Raw genomic sequence first — 22,036 nt, 5'->3', positions numbered from 1 at the left:
ATTTTGAAATGTAGGATTGTTAGCCTTCTTTGTGTTACCTTGATATTTACCCCTATTTTTCTAAGTTTAAACCTAACTTGTATCTCCCTATATCGCCTTGATTTCCTTTCCATATGGAAGATCTATGCCTACTTTATTTAGTCCCTCTTTATTGATTTCTGTCATTTTTCATAACGACATCATTGATTCCTTGTTTTGAGCAAGCTTTTTTTAAAGCTTGATTTATTTTTAATAATTTCCCTATCCGAGTTGATATCTGCTTGCTCTGTTCTGTGTTCTAGTCTTGGGTTGATATCTGATATTATTGACTTTCTGTCCAGAGAATTTCCTTTAGTATTTCTTGTAGTTTTGGTTTGGTGGTTTGAAAATTCTCTAAGCTTCTGTTCATCTGTAAATGTCCTAATTTCTCCTTGATATTTGAGAGACAGTTTAGCTGGGTATATGATTCTTGGCTGGCAATTTTTTCTCCTTCAATGCTTTGTATGTTATCCCATTGCCTTTTTACATGGTTTCTGCTGAGTAGTCTGAACTTATTGACTCTCCTTTGTAGGTGACTTTTTGCTTATCTTAGATAGATATCCTTTCATCATTTATGATATCAGGGAAGTTTTCTGCCAACAAGTCTTCAACAATTCTCTCTCTATTTGTTGTTATCCCTCCCTGTTCTGGTACTCCAATCACTCGTGGGTTATTTCTCTTGATAGAGTCTTGCATGATTCTTAAGGTTTCTTCGTTTTTTTAAATTCTTTTATCTCCTGACTTCAAGAAATACCAGAGAGAGGGGGCCAAGATGGCTGGCTAGGTAGAAGCTACCTCGGATCCCTCTTGCAACAAAGACTCGGAAAAAAAAACAAGTGAATTGATCACATACATGACAATCTACAAACCCTGACCATCAAACACAGATCTAAAGAGTTGATCTGAGTGACAGGTGAGCGAAAATCTGCTTCCTGAAGCAGCAACTGCCTCTGAAGCCAGCTACTGGCACCATAGCCTTGAGACCTTGTGGTTCCCTGCTGCCAAGTGGCGGGGCTGATTGTGGCTTCCTGAGGTGGGGCAGGCATGGGACACAGCCCTAACCCTTAGCCCCCTGGGGTAACCTCCATCACAAGCAGGCTGCACACTGATGCAGCTAAGGAGAGAACGAGCAACCACGGGGAAGCAGCAACTGTTTTTGGAGCCTGGAGCCAGCGTCCCAGTCAGAAAACCTTGGTGCCGGGCTTTGGACTGGGCACAGGGGAGCTGAGCACGGCATCCTGAGATGGCGTAAACATGGGATGCAGCCCTAGCCCCCTGAAGTGACCTCAGGGGAAGCCCAGCCAGTGCACACAGGCAACGCAGTGACATGGCTGACAGGAGGTAACTGGGAGGAAGTGACTGGTTTTAGAGTCTGGAGTGCAGCGTCCAGCCAGGGAACCTTGACACTGAGCTTTGGGCTGGGAGCGGAGGAACGGACCATGGCTTCTGAGACAGCACAAGCACAGGACACGGGCCTGACCCTCGGGGGGGGATATCGACCAAGCCAGCACACACAGGATACACACCCCTCAGGAATCTCAGATAAAACAGTCATCACCAAGCAAGATAAGTAACTTTGTCTATATTCCTGGGTGCTACTCTCTCCTATCTATCTGATCCCTCCCCTCCTTCCCCAGATGGCTTCATTAACATTGGAATTTCCTGGGCCAGAGAGTGAAGTGCTCAGTGGTTTGTTTTGTTTTTGTCTTTTCCTAACCCATTCTCCTGGTCTGAGAGAAACAGCTACAAAAAACCCAGGGACCAAAAATCCTTCCCTGACTTTCCGAATTTGGAATAAAAATACAGAACGAGCTCCAGCCAAGCATATGAGATCCACAGTCTCGGGCTTTTATCCCTACAGGGAGCAAGGTGGCTATTATAATGCAAAGGCAATTCTGATACTGATCTGACTGTAATTGTTTTAGCGGATTACTGGAAAGACACATTCTAAAGGCCTGATATATCTGCCTATTAAACACAGCCCTCACTGACCCACAACAGGGAACTGAGGGCTGAAGCTCCACCCGAACCACCTAGCCTCCTGCCATAGGGATCTGAGGACAGTGACACCTACCAATCTGTAGCAGTACATGCATTGGGTGCCTAAGGTACACCTGCAGAGCCCACCCACCAAAGTGCTTTAGGAATAGAGACACACCTACCTCACTGGCACTTGGGGGAAGCCTGTCAGCATCCTGCCCCCCCAGAGTGTGACCCCCTGCTGCTACTAGAACCTGGTGCATACAACTATCACCACTACTCCTCCAAGTTAATAGGTGAGAGTCTACACCGCATATTTGGTGATCCAAAATCAGATTCTACTCAAGAATAGTGAATGGACTCTTAGGCTTATATATCTGGTAACAGCCCAAACAAGCTGGTAATAGGACAGAAGTGACTCAAAGGCTACAACAATCAAGACAGCACAATCTAGTAGCCCATCTACGTATATTGAAAGAAAACAAAACAAGATAAGACTCAGTGAGCAAATATAGAATAAATCACTACAATTTCTTAGTGATGGCTTGGAAACAGCAGTCGATATCAAACCACATTAAGAAGCAGACCATGATTGCTTCTACAACTCCCAAAACTAAAGAATCAAAATCTTTCCCAAATGAGGATACGATCCTGGAATTGCCAGATGCAGAATATAAAAAACTAATTTACAGAACCCTTCCAGACATCAGGGATGATCACAGAAATGAAATAAGACAATCTACAGAAAAAGCCAAGGAACACACTGCTAAAGCAGTTGAAGAACTCAAAAAGATTATTCAAGAACATAGTGGAAAAATTAATAAGTTGCAAGAAGCCATAGAGAGACAGCATTCAGAAATCCAAAAAATTAACAATAAAATTACAGAATTAGACAAAGCAATAGGAAGTCAGAGGAGCAGACTCAAGCAATTGGAATACAGAGTGGGAGATCTGGAGGACCAGGGAATTGACACCAATATAGCTGGAAAAAAAACAGATAAAAGAATTTAAAAAAAAAAAAAATGAAGAAACCCTAAGAATCATGTGGGACTCTATCAAGAAGAATAACTTGCATGTGATTGGAGTCCCAGAACAGGGAGGGATAACAGATAACACAGAGAGAATAGTTGAAGATCTGTTGGCAGAAAACTTCTCTGACATCATGAAAGACGAAAGGGTATCTATCCAAGATGCTCATCGAACCCCATTTAAGATTGATCCAAAAAGAAAAACACCAAGACATATTATCAACAAACTTGCCAAAACCAAAGATAAAGAGAAAATTTTAAAAGCAGCCAGGGATAAAAGAAAGGTCTTCTACAAAGGAGAATCAATAAGTTCAGACTACTCAGCAGAAACCATGCAGTCAAGAAGGCAATGGGATGGCATATATAGAGCACTGAAGGAGAAAAACTGCCAGCCAAGGATCATATAACCAGCAAAACTCTCTCTCAAATATGGATGTGAAATTAAAACATTTACAGATAAACACAAGCTTAGTGAATTTGCAAAAACCAAACCAAAGCTACAAGAAATACTAAAGGAAATTGTTTGGTCAGAAAATCAATAATATCAGATACCAACACAACACAAGGTCACAGAACAGAACATCCTGATATCAACTCAAATAGGGAAATCACAAAAACAAATTAAGATTAATTTTAAAAAGAAAAAGACGCTCAAAACAGGGAATCATAGAAGTCAATATGTAAAAATCACAATAATCAAAAAGAGAGACTAAATACAGGAGGCATAGAACTGCCATATGGAGAGGAAAACAAGATGATATGTGACGATACAAGTTACGTTTTAACTTAGAAAAATAGAGGTAAACATTAAGGTAACCACAAAGAGGTCTAACAATTCCATAACGCAAAATAGAAACCAAGAAAAACATAATGACTCAGCAAACATAAATTCAACTACTATGAAAATGAGGAACACACAATTTACAAAGAAAAACATTTCAGCACAAAAAAGTGAAAAAATGAAATTGTCAACAACACACACAAAAAGGCATCAAAATGATAGCACTAAACACATAACAACATACTTATCTATAATTATGCTTAACTAAAAAAAAAAAAAATTTTTTTTTTTAACTAAATGCACCAATAAAGAGGCAGAGAGTCTCAGACTGGATAAAGAAACCCGATCCATCTATATGCTGCCTACAAGAGACACACCTTAGACTTAGAGACACAAACAAACTAAAACTCTAAGGATGGAAAAAAATATATCAAGCAAACAACAAACAAAAAAGAGCAGGAGTAGCAATATTAATTTCTGACAAAATAGGCTTTAAAGTTAAATCCACCACAAAGGATAAAGAAGGACACTACATAATGATTAAAGGGACATTTGACCAGGAAGATATAACCATATTAAATATTTATGCATCCAATGACAAGGCTGCAAGATACATAAAAAAAACTTTAACAGAACTGAAAAGTGCGATAGACACCTCCACAATTATAGTAGGAGACTTCAACACTCCACTTTCAGAGAAGGAAAGGACTTCCAACAAGAAGCTCAATAGAGACACAGAAGACCTAATTGCTACAATCAACCAACTTGACCTCATAGGTTATACAGAGCACTCTACCCAACAACTGCAAAGTATACTTTTTTTTCTAGTGCACATGGAACATTCTCTAGAATAGGTCATATATTAGGTCATAAAACAAACCTTTGCAGAATCCAAAACATCAAAATGTTACGAAGCATCTTCTCAGACCATGAGGCCATAAAAGTGGAAACCAATAACAGAAAAATCAGGGAAAAGAAATCAAATACTTGGAAACTGAACCATACCCTGCTCAAAAAAGACTGGGTTATACAAGACATTAAGGGGGGAATAAAGAAATTCTTAGACTGCAATGAGAATGAAAACTCTTCCTATCAAAACCTCTGGGACACAGCAAAAGCAGTGCTCAGAGGCCAATTTATATCGATAAATGCACACATACATAAAGAAGAAAGAGCCAAAATCAGAGAACTGTCTCTATAACTTGAACAAGTAGAAAACAAGCAACAAAAGAAACCATCAGGCACCAGAAAAAAATAATAATAATAAAAATTAGAGCTGAACTAATTGAATTAGAGAACAGAAAAACAATGGAAAGAATTAACAAAGCCAAAAGCTGGTTCTTTGAAAAAATTAACAAAATTGGTAAATCATTGGCCAGACTGACTAAAGAAATACAGGAAACAAATAACCCGAATAACAAACGAGATGGACCATATTACAACAGACCCAACTGAAATTAAAAGAACCATATCAGTTTATTACGAAAAATTGTACTCCAACAAATTTGCAAACCTAAAAGAAATGGATGAATTCCTAGAAAACCACTACCTACCTAAAGTAACACAATCAGAACTAGAACAACTAAAAAGATCCATAACAAAAAAAAGAGATTGAAAAGGTAATCAAAAAACTCCCAACAAAAAAAAAGCCCTGGCCCAGAAGGCTTCACTGCAGAGTTCTACCAAACTTTCAGAGAAGAGTTAACACCACTACTACTAAAGGTATTTCAAAGCATAGAAAATTACGAAATACTACCTAACTCATTCTATGAAGCCACCATATCTCTGATACCAAAACCAGGTAAAGACACCACAAAAAAAGAAAATTACAGACTTATATACCTCATGAACATAGATGCAAAAATCCTCAACAAAATTCTAGCCAATAGAATTCAACAACATATCAAAAAAATAATCTACCACGACCAAGTGGAATTTATACCAGGTATGCAAGGTTGGTTCAATATTACAAAAACTATTAATGTAATCCACCATATAAATAAAACAAAAGACAAAAACCACATGATCTTAGCAATTGATGCAGAAAGGCATTTGACAAAGTCCAACACCCATTCATGATAAAAACTCTCAGCAAAATAGGAATTGAAGGAAAACTCCTCAACATAAGAAAGGGCATCTATACAAAGCCAACAGCCAACATCATTCTAAATGGAGAGAGCCTGAAAGCATTTCACTTGAGAATGGGAACCAGGCAAGGACACCATTTATCACCGCTCTTATTCAACATTGTGCTAGAAGTCCTAGCCAGAGCAATTAGGCTAGACAAAGAAATAAAGGGCATCCAGATTGTCAAGGAAGAAGTAAAATTATCTCTGTTTGCAGATGACATGATCTTGTACACAGAAAACCCTAAGGAATCCTCCAGAAAACTACTGAAACTAATAGAACAGTTCGGCAGAGTCTCAGGTTATAAGATAAACACAGAAAAATCACTTGGATTCCTCTACATCAACAAAAAGAACATCAAAGAAGAAATCACCAAATCAATACCATTCACAGTAGCCCCCAAGAAGATAAAATACTTAGAAATAAATCTTATCAAAGATGTAAATGACCTATACAAAGAAAACTACAAAGTACTAATGCAAGAAACTAAAAGGTACCTACATAAGTGGAAAAACATACCTTACTCATGGATAGGAAGACTTAACCTAGTAAAAATGTCTATTCTACCAAAAGCCATCTACACATACAATGCTCATGGATAGAAAGACTTAACATTGGAAAAATGTCTATTCTACCAAAAGCCATCGATACATACAATGCACTTCCGATCCAAATTCCAATGACATTTTTTAATGTGATGGAGAAACAAATCACCAACTTCATATGGAAGGGGAAGAAGCCCCAGATAAGTAAAGCATTACTGAAAAAGAAGAAGAAAGTGGGAGGCCTCACTCTACCTGATTTTAGAACATATTATACAGCCACAGTAGTCAAAACAGCTTGGTATTGGTACAACAGGCACATAGACCAATGGAATAGAATTGAGAACCCAGACATAAATCCATCCACATATGAGCAGCTGATATTTGACAAAGGCCCAGTGTCAGTTAATTGGGGAAAAGATAGTCTTTTTAACAAATGGTGCTGGCATAACTGGATATCCATCTGCAAAAAAACGAAACAGGACCCATACCTCACACCATGCACAAAAACTAACTCCAAGTGGATCAAAGACCTAAACATAAAGACTAAAACAATAAAGATCATGGAAGAAAAAATAGGGACAACGTTAGGAGCCCTAATACAAGGCATAAACAGAATACAAAACATTACCAAAAATGATGAAGAGAAACCAGATAACTGGGAGCTCCTAAAAATCAAACACCTATGCTCATCTAAAGACTTCACCAAAAGAGTAAAAAGACCACCTACAGATTGGGAAAGAATTTTCAGCTATGACATCTCTGGCCAGCACCTGATCTGTAAAATCTATATGATTCTGTTAAAACTCAGCCACAAAAAAACAAACAACCCAATCAATAAGTAGGCAAAGGATATGAACACGCACTTCAGTAAAGAAGATATTCAGGCAGCTAACAGATGCATGAGAAAATGCTCTCGATCATTAGCCATTAGAGAAGTGCAAATTAAAACTACGATGAGATTCCATCTCACTCCAACAAAGCTGGCATTAATCCCAAAACACAAAGTAGTAAATGTTGGAGAGGCTGCGGAGAGATTGGAACTCTTATACACTGCTGGTGGGAATGTGAAATGGTACAACTACTTTGAAAATCTATCTGGCATTTTCTTAAAAAGCTAGAAATAGAATTGCCATACAACCCAGAAATCCCACTCCTCAGAATATACCCTAGAGAAATAAGAGCCTTTACACAAACAGATATATGCACACCCACATTTTTTGCACCACTGTTTACAATAGCAAAAAGCTGGAAGCAACCAAGGTGTCCATCCACGGATGAATGGTTAAATAAATTATGGTGTATTCACACAATGGAATGCTACACATCGATAAAGAACAGTGACAAATCTGTGAAACATTTCATAACATGGAGGAACCTGGAAGGCATTAGCTGAGTGAAATTAGTCAGAGGCAAAAGGACAAATATTGTATAAGATCACTATTATAAGATCTTGAGAAATAGTACAAACTGAGAAGAACATATTCTTTTGTGGTTACTAGAGGCGGAAGGGAGGGAGGGTGGGAGAGGGTTATTTACTGATTAGATAGTAGATAAGAACTTAAGAACTACTTTAGGTGAAGGGAAGGACAATACTCAATACAGGGAAGCTCAGCTCAACTGGCCTGGACCAAAAGCAAAGAACTTTCCGAGATAAACTAAATGCTTCAAAGGTCAGCGGAGCAAGGGCGGGGGTTTGGGGACTATGGCTTAAGGGGACTTCTAAGTCAATTGGCAAAATAAATTAAGTCAATTGGCAAAATAAATTCTATTATGAAAACATTCTGTATCCCACTTTGAAATGTGGCATCTGGGGTCTTAAATGCTAACAAGCGGCCATCTAAGATGCATCAATCGGTCTCAACCCACCTGGATCAAAGGAGAATGAATAACACCAAGGTCACACGATAAATATGAGCCCAAGAGACAGAAAGGGCCACATGACCCAGAGACTTACATCATTCTGAGACCAGATGAACTAGATGGTGCCTGGCCACAACCGATGACTGCCCTGACAGGGAGCACAACAGAGAACCCCTCAGGGAGCAGGAGAACAGTGGGATGCAGACCCCAAATTCTCAGAAAAAGACCAGACTTAAAGGTCTGACTGAGACTAGAAGAATCCAGGCGGTCATGGTCCCCAAACCTTCTGTTGGCCCAGGACGGGAACCATTCCCGAAGACAACTCATCAGACATGGAAGAGACTGGACAATGGGTTGGAGAGAGATGCTGATGAAGAGTGAGCTACTTGTATCAGTGGACACTTGAGATTGTGTTGGCATCTCCTGTCTGGAGGGGAGATGGGAGGGTAGAGAGTGTTAGAAACTGGCAAAATCGTCACAAAAGGAGAGACTGGAAGGAGGGAGCAGGTTGATTCATTAGGGGGAGAGTAAATGGGAGTATGTAGTAAGGTGTGTATAAGTTTATACGTGACAGACTGACTTGATTTGTAAACTTTCACTTAAAGCACGATAAAAATTATTAAAAAAATTTTTATCTGATTTTTCTTCAAATATATTGGTGCCAAGTGATTTATCTTTAATCTCATAAATTCTGCATTCCAGTTCTTCTATTCTCTTCTGACTTTTTATTGAGTTGTCTAATTCTGTTACTTTATTGTTAATTTTCTGAATTTCTGAATGCTGTCTCCCTATGGATTCTTGCAGTTTGTTAAATTTTTCATTGTTCTTGATTAATCTTTTTAATTTCTTCAACTGCTTTATCTGTGTGTTCCTTGGCTTTTTCTGTTTGTTGCCTGATCTCATTCTTGATGTCATTCCTGATGTATTGAAGAGTTCTGTATATTAATCTTCTGTATTCTACATCTGGCAATTCCAGGGATATGTCTTCATCCAGGAGAATCCTTGATTCTCTATTTTTGGAGTTTGTTGAAGCAATCATGGTCTGCTTGTTTATGTGATTTGATATCGACTGTTGTCTCTAAGCCATCTATAAGTTATTGTATTAATTTATTTTATGTTGTCTCACTGTGTCATAGTTTCTTGCTTTCTTTTGTTTTGATATAGCCAAATAGGCTACTAGAGTGAGCTAACTTGGTTATTGGAGCCCTTGAAGCACTAATGTCCTATTACCAGATGGCTGGAATTTTTACCAAGTATGTGAGCCTAGAAGTCTATTTATTATTCTTGTATAGATTCAGCTCTGGTGTCCTGATAGTCGGTCACCTATTGTGTGGTATAGGCTCTCACCTACTCTCTTAGAGGAGAAGTGGTGATGGGTGTATGCACTGGTTTCTGGTAGTGGCAGGGAATTACACTCTGAGGAAGGCAGTGGGCTGTTAGCCTTCCCCTAAGTGTCAGTGAGGAAGGAGCATCTCTGTTCTTTGGAGCACTCTGGCGGGTGAGCTATGCAGCTGTACCTTAGGCATCCAGTGCTTATACCTATAAGGACTGGTAGGCACCACTCTCCTTTCTCTAGGTCACATGGACGGAGACTCCAGTGCTCAGGCCCCTGCTGTGAGTAGGTGAAGGCCCTGTTTAATAGACAGTGGTATCAGACCTCTAAAACCTGCCTCTCCACCACACAGCTGAAACAGTTACAGTCAGACCTCAAGCAGGTTTGCCCTTACACTATAATAGCCACTGGATCCATGTAGGGGTGAAAGACAAAGTCTGTGCATTGCTTATGCCTGGACTGGAGCTGCTTCTGCTCTGAGCTTCCAGATTAGGGGAGTCTGCAGAGTATTTTCCCCCGTTTGTTAATTTGTTCCTTCTCTGAGGCTAGGAGAATGGCTCAGGTAGTGCAGCAGATTTTCTCTCAGACCCAGGGAAATGAACTGTTAATGAAGCCAGCTGGGGCAGTGGGGGAGGGACAAGATAGATAGGAGAGAGTTCTTTCAAAAGAAGGAGCTTTTAGATCCGCATGTGGTAAATTAAACAAAATTACCTTGTGTCAAGTGTGCTGTTTTATCTCAGATTCCAGAGGTGCGTGTAGCCTGTGTGCATTGGCTGGCTCCCTGCCAGGATTGCCCCAGTGGGGTTAGGGCTGCATCCCACATTTGCCTTCTTTCACTGAAGCAGTTGTGTCCTAAACTTCACAGCCAGTCCTGCAGCCGTACACCAGGGGTCAGGGTGCCAGCACTTCAGTTGCCTTCTTTCCCTGAAGCAGCCACTTCCTAAATGCTCCAGCCACCCCCGTTGTAGACACACCACAGGGTCAGGGGTGCGCCGCTCTGCTTGCCTTTTTTCACTGAAGTTACCGTGTCTCAGGGAACTACCATCAGCCCTGCCACACTTGCGCCAAAGAATGGCTCCAAGTAATCAGAGGTGAGGAGCTGTGCAGGCTCGGCAACTCATCACTGCTTCTGCACTGTCTCTCCCTCCCCCGTCATTCAGACCAGTTTCTTAATTTTGCCTTTGATGCTCAGGATTTCTAGCTTGTCACGTACATATATAATCCATTTGCTTGTTTTTTTGGGTCTTTGTTGTAAGAGAGATCAGGAAGCTTCTGGCTAGTTTGCCCTCTTGGCCCTGCTTCTCACAAATATTTTTATTCCCACAGTACCAAGTAGAATAATATTTAAGTTTGTGTACTACTTCCATCAGAAATAGGGAAACCAATCAGAAAGAACCTACCTGCCCAGCTAAAGAGGAATTATTATATTATTTATATTATAAACATCCAATGTGATATTATGCAGCCATTACAAATAATATTCCCATAGGCTATTTAACAACACTTGCAAATCTCAAAATGTACAGCCAATGCAAAAAGTGAAGTGAAAAACTCTTTAACCTGTGATATCAAAGTTTTTATTGACTAGAAAGTAAAACAACATATTCATAGCAATGCTATTCAGGAGGTAACATTTGGGTATTTTTTAATTCTTAAATATTGCTTTTATTTTCCAGATTATTTAATTCAATGAATCTGCATTACTTTTAACAAAGAAAGGACTATAACTGATATTATTATTTTAACAGAACCTAACTTGCCCAGAGCATGTCACTTGAAAAAACAATAGAAACTCAATCTTTCATCATTTCTTTAGTCTTTATTAATGAACTTGCACTTCAGTTTCACTCTTTATTAACAGATAGCCAATTAGTGTTAGCACATACTTTAGTACACATCTGGAAGTGTTACTGGACAAAAAAAAAAAATTAAACAACACAACATACCTGAAAAGTAAGCAATGTATCCAAAAATCTATCATAAGTGGCATTTTATGAGGAGCAGCTGTGCAAACTTGTTTCTCTGATCTACCCTTTCAATTAATTAATTAGAATTCTTGCTGACATATGTTCGTATTAAAGACCACACATTCACTGCTAATATTCCCACAATAGCTGGTCACAAAAAGCTTCTCATGCCTCCCCAGGTTAGGCAACAAGGGAATGAAGGTTGCATTCACCAGGACTTCCAGGTGTGTAGGAAGCAAAACTAAAATTAGTCACTCAAATATAGGATTATTAAACTGGCAAAATGAGTTCCATCGAGTCAATTCTAACTCACAGCGACCTTACAGGACAGAGTAGAGCTATAGAGTTTCCAAGAAGTGCCCGTTGGATTCGAACTGCCAGCCTTTTGGTTAGCAGCCATAGCACTTAATAGCTATGCCACCAGAGTTTATTAGGGATTATTAGGGAAATTTAAAAAGTAGCAAACAATAAAAGAGAGGTAAATTGAAATGCATTGACTACAGATAGCAAATTTTTTGTTGTTGCTTTCGTTTTTGTTTTTTTGAAAAACATCTGCATTATATTCAAACGCCATATCTGAGGATGAAAAGATCTTCACTGTGATAAGCAATAAAGACAGAGAGATCAATTGAGGCTCTTTCTTTTTTATAGGTATCCAGCTGCATTTACTACAATGTATCAACAGTTGTAGAGTACCATGGATTTCAATTTGAACTAAGCTTTCATATTTTCCTTTAATTTTTTATTGTATCTCAGTGAGTAAAAAAAGTCTTTGAATGTCTCAATATTTGTTTATTTTGAAACTTTTTCAGGAAAAATCTCTAAGCTATTACTCATGGATATTTTTTCAAAAATCATGGAACTCTACTACATAGTTACCAAGTCTAAACCTGTTTTGGAAATACTGGACTAAATAATGTTAAACTATTTTTTAGTGCATATCTTCTTAGAACTTTACTTAACATCCACCTTGAATATCCAGAGAAAATGAAATTAAGCAAATTTTCCCGCATATATTTGACCAATTAACTACAAATTCCTTATATTATTTTATAAGTTAATCAACTTTGTTGAGCTATGAGAAGATGGATCCATTTGAGTTTTGACAATTATATACATCTGTGTAAGAACCAACATCATCAAGTCACAGATAATTTTCATCTTATCAAAAATGATATCTTATATCCCTTCAAACAACATTAAGGAATGAGTATCAAATTTCTAAAATAAGAATAAATATTATATTTTGTTGGATGCTGTGAACAAGGGACAGAAATAAAAGGAAGATATCACTGCAAATATCCACCTCTCATCTGCTCACTCACACCTTGAGCATTCTCTATCAGGAGGAATGTGGATGGTGGTGACTAGCGATGTTTGTAAGTTAGCATTCTCTTTTAGAATGTGACTTGATAACTACCCAGCCCTCATGTTCACTTGCGTGTACTTAAGAGGGACTTCATGAAAAAATTAGTCAGATTTCAAATTATCATCTTAACATAATAACTTTAAAAAATGGCACAGCAATAGAAGCCTCTGAAAATACACCATCTCATACCCTAGTTCTCATCAAGGACAATAGTGGAAAATTCACAGTTTTTCATTTGCCCAAGGCTTTTACATCTTGGTGAGGGCTTGTTTCTCATTGACATATTTTCTCCTTTGATTCACGCAACTATATTTTACTTAGTTGTAAAAAACTTTAAGAGCAGTTAATAATTAAAATATGCCTTGGACATATATAACATTATTACTAATTTGCTGTATGTCTTAGTCATCTAATGCTGCTATAACAGAAATACCACAAGTGGATGGCTTTAACAAAGAGAAATTTATTCTCTCACAGTTCAGTAGGCTACAAGTCCAAATTCAGGGCTTCAGCTCCAGGGGAAGGCTTTCTCTTCTCTGTCGGCTCTGGTGGAAAGTCCTTGTCATCAACATTCCTCTGGACTAGGAGCTTCTCCTTGTAGGAACCCTGGGTCCAAAGGACACACTCTGCTCCCGGCACTGCTTTCTTTTTGGGATGAAGTCCCCACTTTCTGCTTGCTTCCCTTTCCTTTTATCTCTTGTAAGAGAAAAGGTGGTGCAGGCCACACACCAGGGAAACTCTCTTTACATTGGATCAGGGATACAACCTTAGTAAGTATGTTACAATCCCACCCTAATCCTCTTTAACATAAAATTACAATCATAAAATGGAGGACAACCACACAATATTGGGAATCATGGTCTAACCAAGTTGACTCATATTTAGGGGGGACACAATTCAATCCATGACACTGTACATTCCAAAACACAACATACTCCATACATAAATCAAAATACATTAAGCATGACAAGTAATGTCCCTTTTCCATGTGGATATAATTATGCGCAATATCCTTCGAATAGTTCCACATGATAGCTGCCACAAACTGACACCTATTTTCCTCCCAATATTCTAAGGTGAGATAACAAAAAACATGATTTTAAGAATTTTCCTATCCAACTCTACAGGCAATCTCTATTTAAAAGAATCCCAATTAAACAGCATAAGTTTGGGAGATCATTTCTCTGCACCTCTTTTTTTTTTTTTTTTTTGTAATTCAAAACATACACTGAGATGAGAGATATCTGTAAAACCAAAACATAGAGTAAGCGCTTTGGGATCAGACTGTTCTACTCTTTAACCTATCCTGGTCGAGTCAGAAGCAATGAATGTCAGTGTTTATGATGATGACCTGGGTTGCAGAGTTTTCAAGAAAAGTTTCAATTAGAAGGAGTTTTAGTGCTCATGGTGGAAGGAGCATTCAATGCATTAAGAGCCATATAATAAAGTATTAAACCCTGGTGGTGTAGTGGTTAAGTGCTACAGCTGCTAACCAAAGGATTGGCAGTTCGAATCCGCCAGGCGCTCCTTTGAAACTCTATGGGGCAGTTCTACTCTGTCCCATAGGGTCGCTATGAGTCGGAATCGACTTGACGGCACTGGGATGGGAATAAAGTATTTTTATCCTTAGCAAACTTTTATTAAGCATATATTCTGTGCTCAATAAATGCACTAAGTACTGAGACAGAAAACAAGAAATACAATTTATAAGTGTCTAATGGATCTTATAATCCAATTGCAGAAACCCAGTTCAAATTAGTATAATTGTGAGATGGAAGTGAACATGGTGTAGGGGTTGAAAATTATTTTTAAGACTATGGAAGCATCTACAAGGGTCTAAAGTCAAGGTTATATCTAGACCTGAAGAATATCCGAATAGGCCTCAATCATCTCTAAGACTCCGCTACCTATTACCTGAGATTCTTTGTGGTTCTAATAGAACCACAAATAGCAAATGAGTAGGACTGGTGGTAAGTATTATATACGCTCTGAATTACTGTAAGCTGTTGGAATCATGGATGTTTTATAGAATATGCCCTCCCGCCTCAGCTGTATAGTTCTATAACCTACAGTATATGTGTAAGCCCTTGTTTACAACAGGACTTTCTGTAGAGTTTTTCAGCGAAGAGCCCTGGATAGTATTTTCAATTCTTATATTCCAGACATCTAGTACAGAGACCAGTGCATATTAAACAATCATAAGTATTTTACTTGAATTCGATTGAGGTAAGTGAATATGGATATATACAAAGAAGAGGGAAAAATGTTTAGGAGAATTAGATTAATTTGCATAAACAAAATGTGGAAAAACAGAAGGTCATAACAGGAAGACGGTAAACAGTAAAGTAGTAAACCAAGAACTACCATCTAGAAAACTCTGTTTACTCTTACTCTGTCAATTCATATATTTTGTTAATTTCAATTAAGCTTTAATATTTTCATTGACATTAGTAATATCCATGAAATTTGTCAAACTATTTTTGGGTATTCTCTGGAATTTTACTAACAGACACACATTGTGAAAATTTTAGTATTTAATTTTATTCTGTTAAGGTCCACTGTTTAATAAAAATACTATCCAATCATTATCTTTATTATTAAATCATTTAGCAACAGATAGATCCGTTGAGAGTTACAGATCATAGCGGTTAAGTGCACAGGACTAGAATCAGGCTACCTAGTTTTTAATTCTACCTCCACCAGTTCTAACTTTCTGATCTTGACTAAATTACTTAACTTCAGCTCTCCAAACTTCGGTTTTCTCATTTGTAGTATGAAATGGCGTTGTTTTGTGGATTAAGTAACATAATGAATGTAAAATACGTCATACAGTGTCCAGCATATAGTAGTGAAGTTTATCAGTCATTATTATACCTATTGGGGACTTCTGATGCTTTCATCATTCATTCTTCAGTTTTGCATAGGTACAAAATCAAAACCCTTTCTTCAGTATAAAGTGTATAAGTTTTTCCCCATCCTGTTCAGTGGGTTCTCAGATATACATCCTTAAAAGTACTGTGTCAAAAATATATACATATATAAGTACATGTATACGTATGTGTGTGTGTATATATATATATATAGGAGCCCTGGTGGCAGAGTGGTTAAAAGCTCAGCTGCTAACCAAATGGTCAGCAGTTCGAATCCATCAGCTTCTCCTTGGAAACCCCATGGGGCAGTTCTACTTTCCTATAGGGTTGTTAAGAGTCCATATATATATGGAATCATTGAATTTGCCACAGACACAATTAGGAGTTTTGCTTTGTCAACCTCTAGGAGAGTGACCAATCATAGAACAGTTGTTAAAAGTTGGAGCTGATGGCAAGATTTTTATTTCTATTCCTCCTCTAAACAAATCCAATGCTACGCAATATTTGAAAGATACATAATGAAGGGCCAATATAGAGGATATATAAAAAGTCTCTGTGAATCAAAAAGAAAACAAATCAAGGAAGCAGAAATTAACAAAGGATAAAAACAAATTTTACAAATATAATAGATATAAATTTATGATGATGGTTAATCATGATTAAACAACAACAACAAAAAGAAAGTAATACTAGTTTTCACTCAGAGCAACAGAGCTATTTTTTAAAGGCAATATAATACATGGTCAAAAATATGGGAAATGGTGGTCTCACAAATGGTGACTGAGAAACTAATTTGTAATGGCCTTCTTAAGGACAATTTGACATTATAAAGCCAAATGAAAGATTGTATTCTGCTTTCCCTGGAAGTTTTCTCAAGAGGGAAAATGTCAGGAGCAATTGTGGTAACGACAGAGGAAGTGAGCTTTTAAATGATGACTGACCAACACCTTGTTTAGTTAAAAGGGGAGTATATAATTTAAAAATCAAATTCAAAGCAAGTAGACTTTCAATTATTCAGTGATTTCTAGATACAAACTAAAAAAAAAAAATGATACAAATTGTATTCAACAATTTCAGAGACACTTTCAACCTCTTTGGCCTGGCTCGTACTGAACACGTCTAAACTGCAGTGTCTTTATCTATGAAGTGGGGACACTCGAAGTATCTTCCTCACAGGGCTATTGTGAAGATTAAATCAGACACAGCACGCTTAGCCTAAAGCTCGGCAGGTAGTAAGCACTAAATACATGTTAAAATAAAATTAGTTGTCATTATTATCGTCAATATCCTCCAGGAATCCTTGATTCTGTGTGTAAGGTTGTATGTGGAAAATGCCTTTAGTACTGTTGGTTTTAATGTGAAAAGTGTCAGCAAACTAATTCATCATCTGTAAGTTAGTTATGTAAACTATCACACATTATGGAATATACCAAAACAAAAAGTTTTTTTCTTTTTTTAATCAGTTTAGGAGCCCTGGTGGTACAGTGCTTAAAGCACTCTGCTGCTGACCAGAAGGTCGGTGGCTGGAAAGTTCGACAATTGGAACTCACCCCCAGATCCACAAGAGAAAGGTGGCAGTCTGCTTCCGTAAAGATTACAGCCTTCGATATCTTATGGGGCAGTTCTACTCTGCCTCTTAGATCATTTTTATTCGTTTTTTTTTTAATTTCAGAAGTGTTAGCAAACTAACTCATCGTTGAAAAGTCAGTAGTTACATAAATTATCATACATCTATGAAAACACCAAATAAATAACAGTTTTTTTGTTTTGTTTTGTTTTTAATGAGCTTGAAATACAGGCATTGAATTGAAAAAAATCTCAAAACCAGACCTTAAGTGAAAACAGTAAGTCACAGAATAAAATGTGTAGTACGAGGTCCTGCATATGAAAAAAAAATGTATGTTTCATTCACATATAACATACCTAATGAATAAAAAAATGCCTGGAAGGACACGCACCAAACTGTACACACTGGTTAGCTATATCCACACAAGGGAGAAGGAGTGAAGTTGCTGTAAAAGGGCAATTTCAAACCATGCTCTACACATTTCTATATGATGAGAATCTATTCATATGTTATCTGTGTAATTGAGAAACAAAACAACTCTGCATCCCTAACCCTGACATTGTTCTTCCCTTTGGGAGTCCTGATGCCCAGGCTGCTTTTGCTCAGGTCCCATTACCTGATTGATAGTGGTCTTACTTGCCTAGTGCTGCTATAACTATATATATATATATATGTATGTATGTATATGGTATATTTACATATATATGGTATATAGAAGTATAATGTATATATTATATATAAGTATAATATAAAATATATAATTATGATATATCATATATGGTATATTTATATATATGACATATACACGTATGTGTATATATGTATATATAATACGTATTTGTATACATACGTACGTGTGTGTGTGTGTGCATATGTGTATATACCACAGTGGATGGCATTAAAGAACACAAATTTATTTTCTCATCGTTTTGGGAGGTGGAAGGCCAAATCAAGGCATCGGCTCTAGGGGCAGTCCTTCCTTGTCCAAGATGTTGTTTGGCATTACTTGGCATTCTTCGAATGCTTAGAGATAGATGTTCACATGGTGCCTTTCTTCCCCTTGTGAGTATCTTGTCTATTCTGTTCTTTTCAGAAAATACGGCTCAGACAGGATTAGGTTTAGTACCTACCCTGATCTGGTGTGGTCTCATTAACAGAAGAAAACCTGTATTTCCAAACAGCATCCAAACAGGGGTGAGGATTTCAACATAACTTTTGAGGGGGACACAATTCCACCCATAACAGTTATGTCTGTAGCTAGCTTCTCAGTTCTGACCTCATCTTCAATAGGCTCTCATATTTAATATTGTCCTTTCTCTTGCATGTAATCATCTGTCTTCGATGGACCAACCTGTCCTTCTTTACCCAAGATTTGCCTGACTTTAGCACTGAAAGCTTGGCTAGCCTAAACCAGACCTTCCACTTAGTACTTGCATCTCCAATTGCTTCATATCAAGGATTATAGTAATCATATATTTGCAGAGATCCATTTTTAAAAATTAAATACAACTTCCTCTTTGTAGACAATCTCTATTTCTTTTTGATAAAATATATCATAACATTCTAATCAGTTTGTCATGCAGGAAAATTTGTGTGACTTATTTTCTTCAAATATTTCACAAGCAAAACAAAGATACATTTATAACATCTCTGCTTACTATGTGCCTGTGTGCATGGACTGGAGCTAGAATGACCCCTTGGCCCAGTGACAATAATAGAAACAAAGAAGAAAAATGCCCTGTCAAGTGGAACGAATACATTTTGAGAAAGTGACTTTTAGTAAATATCTACTTCTGCCCAATTACCTCACCTATGAAATACTCTGACAGGAATTTGGTCCCCAGAAAGCCAAAAGTCTACAATAGCATTCTGCATTCTCCGGCTGCTTCTTCAAGAGGTGAAATGCCAGGTACAAATGATGTGACAACAGAGAGAATAAGTTAGCGTTTCAATGAAGAATGGCTGGCATCCTTTTTAGTTACAAGGAGAAATTTGTCACTCTTTTTTCAAGTTTCAGTCACATTTATTCTTCCAATAAATTCTGAAGAAGTGCTTACTGTTTTACAGGCATGAGCTAATACAAAAGACACAAAAATGAATATGATTCATGCAATTTCTGACCTTAATAGAGCCCAAAGCCTGGTAGGGAGACAGGGCTTTAGCCAGCCATTATAATACAACGTGGAAAAGGGGCTGATATGTCAACGCAAATTGTGATCTTGGAGCTCATGGGGATGGCACTAAGAAAAGATAAGGTCAGTAATAGATACATCAAAAATTAGGATTATCATTGAACAGCTCCTGGGAGGCTTCCTTCTTTGCAAAGGAAACCGCCCTGTGCTGCTTTTCCAAACTGTTTTCCAAGTGGTTTTAAGTGCTTTGGATTTAACCTGACTGCTGAGCTTTTCCGTTTGACAGCTCTGACCATCGAACAGCAGGGTGTGGCCTTAACTCCTACGCTGTCCACCCAGAACATCTCCTGATGTCATCCACACTTGTGACAGAGATGAACTGATGTCAGAGACAAACATGACTGTTGGAAGTGGTTGCCTTCAGGCATTTGCTCTAAAACAAAAACTAAAGTGAATTATTTGGACTAAACTGGGAATTGGTGGAAATGAGGCCCCATTTTGGGAAACCATGGTAAAGGTTCTGCTAACCTTACTGCCGAATGTATGTCCTGTTTGTGTGCCCTAGTAATTACAAACTCCTTGTTACTATGTGTCTTAGGATGGATTCTCTAGAAAAACAAAACCGGTAAAGCAAGGAAATGACTCACATGGTTGTAGAGACTAATGGAACATCCCAAATCCTTGTGTCAAGCTGAAGGCTTCTTCTGATTCACATAGCATCAGGGGCTGGCGAACTCAAGATTGGCAGATCAGAGAGCAGGGCTTTTGGTCGCAGGCTGCAAAGATCCATGAATCCCAAGATTGGCAGGCGAGACCACAGGTAAGCTACTAGCTCAAGTTCCAAAAACCAGAGGTCAGATGAACAGGAGCCAGGTGCAGGATCCAGAGTGAGGAAAAGCTCACGAACCTTGTCAGAATGTCCACTTACATTTTATGCAGGCCACACACCCAAGGAAATTCCCTTTCAACTGATTGACTACTCACAGCAGATCCCTTCATGGGGTTGATCGTGTTATATCAAATCTCAACATGGAGGTGATCACACCATCTTACGACTGCCAAACCACTGAGAATCATGGCCCAGCCAAGTTGACACACAACCTTAATCAACATACCACATGTTCCCTTGCACCTCTGGGGTTCTATTTCTTACTGTCGGGACACCGTCTCAGCCCTGGCAGGCTTCAGGTCAGCTTCAGCTTACCGGCCGGAATTGTGCTCTGGCTGAATTGCTTAGGCCAAGTAAAAAGTTAAATACCAAAAAAAAAAAAAATTAAAGATAAAGCCATCTAGCTCTCTAAAACCGTTCTTTATAGTTAATAGAATGTTCTTTAGCTAGCTAAGTCCAGGATCCCAAAGGATATAACAAAGGCCATCCTGCAAGATGGTCTCAATCTGCTATGTGGGATACTACTAAAAATATGGGTCAAGTAGGTAAAAAAAAAAAAAAATACTGGTCAAGTAGGTGGGCTGTGCAAAAAAGTGTTAACATAGAAGGACCTGCTTATAAGTTGTCCCTTGCTGGCATATGGAAACATGGCATTTAAGCCATCCCTTAACTGATAAGTAGAAGTAGCTCCCTGGACATAGATTGTTTGGGGAAACAATGTGGCTTATGCTGAATATGTTTTCCTACTGGGAGTCTGGAATTTTGGTATGTTTTAGGCAGAGGGTGTCTACTGACCAGCCCCCAATAAACACCTTGGGCACGGAGTTTCTAGTAAGATCCCTTGGTAGAAACATGGCACACATGTTCCTGTATTTGTCACTGAATTAGATTGCCTAGCCTTTCTTCCAAAGCAGCTCTGAGTGGACTTAACCAACAACCTTTCATTTAGCAGCCAAGCACCTTAACCACTTGGAATACCAGGGATAAATATATATGTGTATATAAACCATCTATAGGTACAAATAATTGAATAGCTGAAATAAAGTCACATATATATACACATGTACAAATGTAGCAGATTTACATCATAATGTCATTTAAATTCTATATAACAATCTGAAAGTAAGAGGGAGAGACTGAGCAATTTCAATTAAAAAAAAATTTTTTTAATTGAATATCATTTTATTATTTTAATATTAAACATGACCCCTAAACACAAGCCAAGTTCTTCAACTGGTACTCAATCAAAGCATTTATTTCAGGGTTAGTATTATCTCTCTGTAATTGTCTCTTTACATGTTGACTTTAGAAACTCTCCAGTAAGATGCTTCAGTGTGTGTATGTGTGTGTGTGTCAGGGACCTTGTGCATAATTCACAAGGTCCCTGAATTTTTAGAACTTACTAATTAGGAGCAAGATACAGGCACATGAAACATTTAAATAACAAAAAAGTGTCATATAATGTGTTTCATAGTAGGAAATGTGGTCAGTGTGCCCTATAAAAGTTCAGGTAAGAGAAACGGATGACATTGCTAGACTGATGAGCCAAGGCCATTATGGAGGAGTTTAA

Source organism: Loxodonta africana, chromosome 15 (assembly GCF_030014295.1).
Source record: "Loxodonta africana isolate mLoxAfr1 chromosome 15, mLoxAfr1.hap2, whole genome shotgun sequence".
Taxonomy (NCBI): Eukaryota; Metazoa; Chordata; class Mammalia; order Proboscidea; family Elephantidae; genus Loxodonta; species Loxodonta africana.
Note: the sequence above shows the minus strand (reverse complement) of the source record.